Below are 6000 nucleotides of genomic sequence, written 5' to 3' on the forward strand. Positions count from 1 at the left end.
GAGTGTAAAAGGAATTATTTTGAAAAATTCTAGGGCATTTTGTTCTTAACAAGACTTGCCAACAAAAGAAACTATTTTACTGGAGCCTAGTGTACTGGGATTTTTACAAGTGGTTAACTGACCTGGGGGAAAGGAAATACCCAACTCCAGCTCCCTCTAGACATTCTGTACCACCTAAGGGGGTGAAAAAACAAACTGAGAACTGTGAAGTTTACAGCCTAGGGACACGGGCTCACTAAAAGACTGAGATAAAATGGTAGAACTATAGGACACTTCCCCTTCCCGTGTATCTTACCACTACATTACTAAAGGGCTATTTACTGCAATTCCTTTGACTCAGTATATTATATCCGCCTTTCAATAAAAAATTACAAGGCATATTAAAAGGCAACATAGTTTGAATGGACAGAGCAAGCAGTGGAACCAAACCCAGAGGATGACAGGGATGTTGCTATTATCAGACCATGAATTTAAAACAACTATGATTAATATTGTTTGAAATGCTTGTTCCCCGGTGCTGTAAAGAAATAGTACTTGAACATAAATTTAATTTAGTAAGGCCATTTTTACTTTTGCAGAAAGGGTACACTGGCCAGCAGTTTTGCCACGAGAGTACACCAAACAAAGGAGACAGGGTCATTTATAACCTAATGTATCCACCCTACTGCTGTGTCCGGTTTCCATTGTCTGGAACGGGACCTCACATTCTGTATTTGTCCTGACTTGCTAGCAACTTAGAACTTTTTAAAAGAGGCAGAGGTAGAGGAGAACAAAGGAAGGAGGAGGTAACTTGTGGAATGCTGAAAAAGGCAAAAACACTTTTAAATAAGGAAGAGGAACAGGCTATGACCTAGTGCTTGCTTGGACTAGTATAAGCATGCCAGGGCAAATATTTAGGAGCACAGGTCTTTGAATAAATTTTGCTTATAAGAGAAGTTACCACTTATTCCTAATTAGATGGGCAGGAAAGTCTTTGAAGAAGAACCTCTACTTGATTTTTTACAGTATGCTAAGGGCTTTAATGGGAAAAGTAGACAACATGCAAGAACCGATGGATAATGTAAGCAGAGAGATGGAAATTCTAAGAAAGAATTGAGAATAAATGACAGAAAAAATACTGTAACAAATGAAAAATGCCTTTGATGGGCTCATTAGTAGACTGGATGTGACTAAGGAAAGAATCTTTGAGCTTGAGTATATGTTAATAGAAACGGTCAAAACAAGAAAGCAAAGAGGAGAAACGAATAAATGGAACAGGGTATCATATACATGTATGGGAGTACCAGAAAGAGAAGAAAGCAAAAGGAGCAGAAGCAGTATTCGAAGCAACTATGACTGAGAATTTCCCCAAATTAAAGTCAGGAAATAAACCACAGATCCAGGAAACTTAGAGAACACCAAACAAGTGTTCCTTCCAAAGCAGAAAGCACAAAGCCCACATGGGTTCACTGATGAATTTTTCCAAACATTTAAGGAAGGAAATATACCAATTTTCTACAATCTTTTTCAGAAGATAGAAGCAGAGAGAATATTTCCTAACTCGTTTTATGAGGCCAGCATTACGGTAATACCAAAGCCACAGACATTGCAAGAAAACTACATACCAATATCCCTTATGAACCTAGATACAAATATCCCCAACAAAGTATTAGCAAATTGAATCCAACAATGTATAAGAATAATTACATGCCACAACCACGTGGTATTTATCCCAGGTATATAAGGCTGGTTCAACATTAGAAAATCAGTTAATGTAATCCATCACATCAATGGGCTAAAGAAGAAGAAAATCACATAATTATAGCAATAGGTGGAGTAAAAAACATTTCACAGAATTCAACACCTAATCATGATGAAAACTTTCAGCAAACGAGTATTAGAAGGAAACTGTCTCAATGTGATAAAGAACATCTACAAAAAGCCTGCAGCTAACATCATACTTAATGGTGAGAAACTAGAAGACTTCCTGCTAAGACTAGGAACAAGAAAAAGGTGTCCCATCTCACCCTTCCTTTTCAACATCTTGCTGAAAATCCTACCTAATGGAATAACACAAGGAGAAGCAATAAAATGTATACTGATTAGAAAGGAAGAAGTAAAACTCTCTTTGCTTACAGATGACATTTATCTATTTACAAAATCTGAAAAAATTGACAGAAGTCTCCTGAAACTAATAAGTGATTATAGCAGAGTTGCATGATACAGGTTTAATACACACATTTCAGTCATTTTCCTATATGCCAGCAATGAACAAGTGGAGTCTGAAATTAAAAACCCAATACCATTTACATTAGCATCCCCAGAAATGAAATGCTTAGGTAGAAATCTAACACAGTATGTACAAGATCTGTGAGGTAAATTACAAAACTCTGATGAAAAAAAATAAATGGAGAAATGTCTCATATACATGGATATTCTGAAACAACATTGTCAAAATATCATTTATTCCCATTTGCTCTATAGATTTAACTAAATCCCAGTAAAAAAATACCAGCAAATTATTTTGTGGATATTGACGAACTGATTTCAAAGTTTTTATTTTTATTTTTTTTTTAAGTACAGCATAATTTGTTGAAAAAAATTGAAAGTTAAGTGCAGAATACAGTACAACCTGAGAGAGATATTCCAGGCCGGGCTGCTCATAAGAGTGAGACAGCGTGGATTGTCGCCAGAGAAACTGCCTTATGGGAGTTTTGCATTATTATTATTATTTTTTATTATACTTCTAGGGTACATGTGCACAATGTGCAGGTTTGTTACATGTGCATACATGTGCCATGTTGGTATGCGGCACCCATTAACTCGTCATTTACATTAGGTATATCTCCTAATGCTATCCTTCTCCCCGCCTCCCACCCCACAACAGGCCCTGGTGTGTGATGTCCCCCTTCCTGTGTCCAAGTGTTCTCATTATTCAATTCCCACCTATGAGTGAGAACATATGATATTTGGTTTTTTGTCCTTGCGATAGTTTGCTGAGAATGATGGTTTCCAGCTTCATCCATGTCCCTACAAAGGACATGAACTCATCTTTTTTATGGCTGCATAGTATTCCATGGTGTATATGTGCCACATTTTCTTAATCCAGTCTATCGTTGTTGGGCATTTGGGTTGGTTCCAGGTCTTTGCTATTGTGAATAGTGCCGCAATAAACATACATGTGCATGTGTCTTTATAGTAGCATGATTTATAATCCTTTGGGTATATACCCAGTAATGGGATGGCTGGGTCAAATGGTATTTCTAGTTCTAGATCCCTGAGGACTTGCCACACTGTCTTCAACGATGGTTAAACCAGTTTACAGTCCCACCAACAGTGTAAAAGTGCTCCTATTTCTCCACATCCTCTCCAGCACCTTTTGTTTCCTGACTTTTTAATGATCACCATTCTAACTGGTATGAGATGGTATCTCATTGTGGTTTTGATTTGCATTTCTCTGATGGCCAGTGATGATGAGCATTTTTTCATGTGTCTGTTGGCTGCATAAATGTCTTCTTTTGAGAAGTGTCTGTTGATATCCTTTGCCCACTTTTTGATGGGGTTGTTTGTTTTTTTCTTGTGAATTTGTTTGAGTTCTTTGTAGATTCTAGATATTAGCCCTTTGTCAGATGAGTAGATTGCAAAAATTTTCTCCCATCCTGTACGTTGCCTGTTCACTCTGATGGTAGTTTCTTTTGCTGTGCAGAAGCTCTTTCGTTTAATTAGATCCCATTTGTCAAATTTGGCTTTTGTTGCCATTGCTTTTGGTGTTTTAGACATGAAGTCCTTGCCCATGCCTATGTCCTGAATGGTATTGCCTAGGTTTTCTTCTAGGGTTTTTATGGTTTTAGGTCTAACATTGAAGTCTTTATTCCATCTTGAATTAATTTTTGTATAAGGTGTAAGGAAGGCATCCAGTTTCAGCTTTCTACATGTGGCTAGCCAGTTTTCCCAGCAGGATTTGGTAAACAGGGAATCCTTTCCCCATTTCTTGTTTTTGTCAGGTTTGTCAAAGATCAGATAGTTGTAGATGTGTGGTATTATTTCTGAGGGCTCTGTTCTGTTCCATTGGTCTATATCTCTGTTTTGGTACCAGTACCATGCTGTTTTGGTTACTGTAGCCTTGTAGTATAGTTTGAAGTCAGGTAGCGTGATGCCTCCAGCTTTGTTCTTTTGGCTTAGGATTGACTTGGCAACGCGGGCTCTTTTTTGGTTCCATGTGAACTTTAAAGTAGTTTTTTCCAAATCTGTGAAGAAAGTCATTGGTAGCTTGATGGGGATGGCATTGAATCTATAAATTACCTTGGCCAGTAATGGCCATTTTCATGATATTGATTCTTCCTATCCATGAGCATGAAATATTCTTCCACTTGTTTGTATCCTCTTTTATTACGTTGAGCAGTGGTTTGTAGTTCTCCTTGAAGAGGTTCTTCACATCCCTTGTAAGTTGGATTCCTAGGTATTTTATTCTCTTTGAAGCAATTGTGAATGGGAGTTCACTCATGATTTGGCTCTCTGTTTGTCTGTTAGTGGTGTATAAGAATGCTTGTGATTTTTGCACATTGATTTTGTATCCTGAGACTTTGCTGAAGTTGCTTATCAGCATAAGGACATTTTGGGCTGAGACAATGGGGTTTTCTAGATATCCAAACATGTCATCTGCAAACAGGGACTATTTGACTTCCTCTTTTCCTAATTGAATACCCTTTATTTCTTTCTCCTGCCTGATTGCCCTGGCCAGAACTTCCAACACTATGTTGAATAGGAGTGGTGAGAGAGGGCATCCCTGCCTTGTGCCAGTTTTCAAAGGGAATGCTTCCAGTTTTTGCCCATTCAGTATGATATTGGCTATGGGTTTGTCATAAATAACTGTGATTATTTTGAGATACGTCCCATCGATACCTAATTTCTTGAGAGTTTTTATCATGAAGGGCTGTTGAATTTTGTCAAAGGCTTTTTCTGCATCTATTGAGATAATCATGTGGTTTTTGTCATTGGTTGTGATTATATGCTGGATTACATTTATTGATTTGCATATGTTGAACCAGCCTTGCATCCCAAGGAAGAAGCCCACTTGATCATGGTGGATAAGCTTTTTGATGTGCTGCTGGATTTGGTTTGCCAGTATTTTATTGAGGATTTTTGCATCGATGTTCATCAAGGATATTGGTCTAAAATTCTCTTTTTTGGTTGTGTCTCTGCCAGGCTTTGGTATCAGGATGATGCTGGCCTCATAAAATGAATTAGGGAGGATTCCCTCTTTTTCTATTGATTGGAATAGTTTCAGAAGGAATGGTACCAGCTCCACCTTGTACCTGTGGTAGAATTTGGCTGTGAATCTGTCTGGTCCTGGGCTTTTTTTGGTTGGTAAGCTATTAATTATTGCCTCAATTTCAGAGCCTTTTATTGGTCTATTCAGAGATCCAATTTCTTCCTGGTTTAGTCTTGGGAGACTGTATGTGACGAGGAATTTATCCATTTCTTCTAGATTTTCAAGTTTATTTGCGTAGAGGTGTTTATAGTATTCTGTGATGGTAGTTTGTATTTCTGTGGGATCGGTGGTGATATCCCCTTTATGATTTTTTATTGTGTCTATTTGATTCTTCTGTATTTTCTTCTTTATTAGTCTTGCTAGCGGTCTATCAATTTTGTTGATCTTTTAAAAAAACCAGCTCCTGGATTCATTGATTTTTTTGAAGGGTTTTTTTGTTTCTCTATCTCCTTGAGTTCTGGTCTGATCTTAGTTATTTCTTGCTTTCTGCTAGCTTGAATGTGTTTGCTCTTGCTTTTCTAGTTCTTTTAAATGTGATGTTAGGGTGTCAATTTTAGATCTTTCCTGCTTTCTCTTCTGGGCATTTACTGGTATAAATTTCCCTCTACACACTGCTTTGAATGTGTCCCACAGATTCTGGTATGTTGTGTCTTTGTTCTCGTTGGTTTCAAAGAACATCTTTATTTCTGCCTTCATTTCATTATGTACCCAGTAGTCATTCAGGAGCAGGTTGTTCAGTTTCCATGTAG

This window comes from Pan paniscus, chromosome 3, assembly GCF_029289425.2.
Source record: "Pan paniscus chromosome 3, NHGRI_mPanPan1-v2.0_pri, whole genome shotgun sequence".
Taxonomy (NCBI): domain Eukaryota; kingdom Metazoa; phylum Chordata; class Mammalia; order Primates; family Hominidae; genus Pan; species Pan paniscus.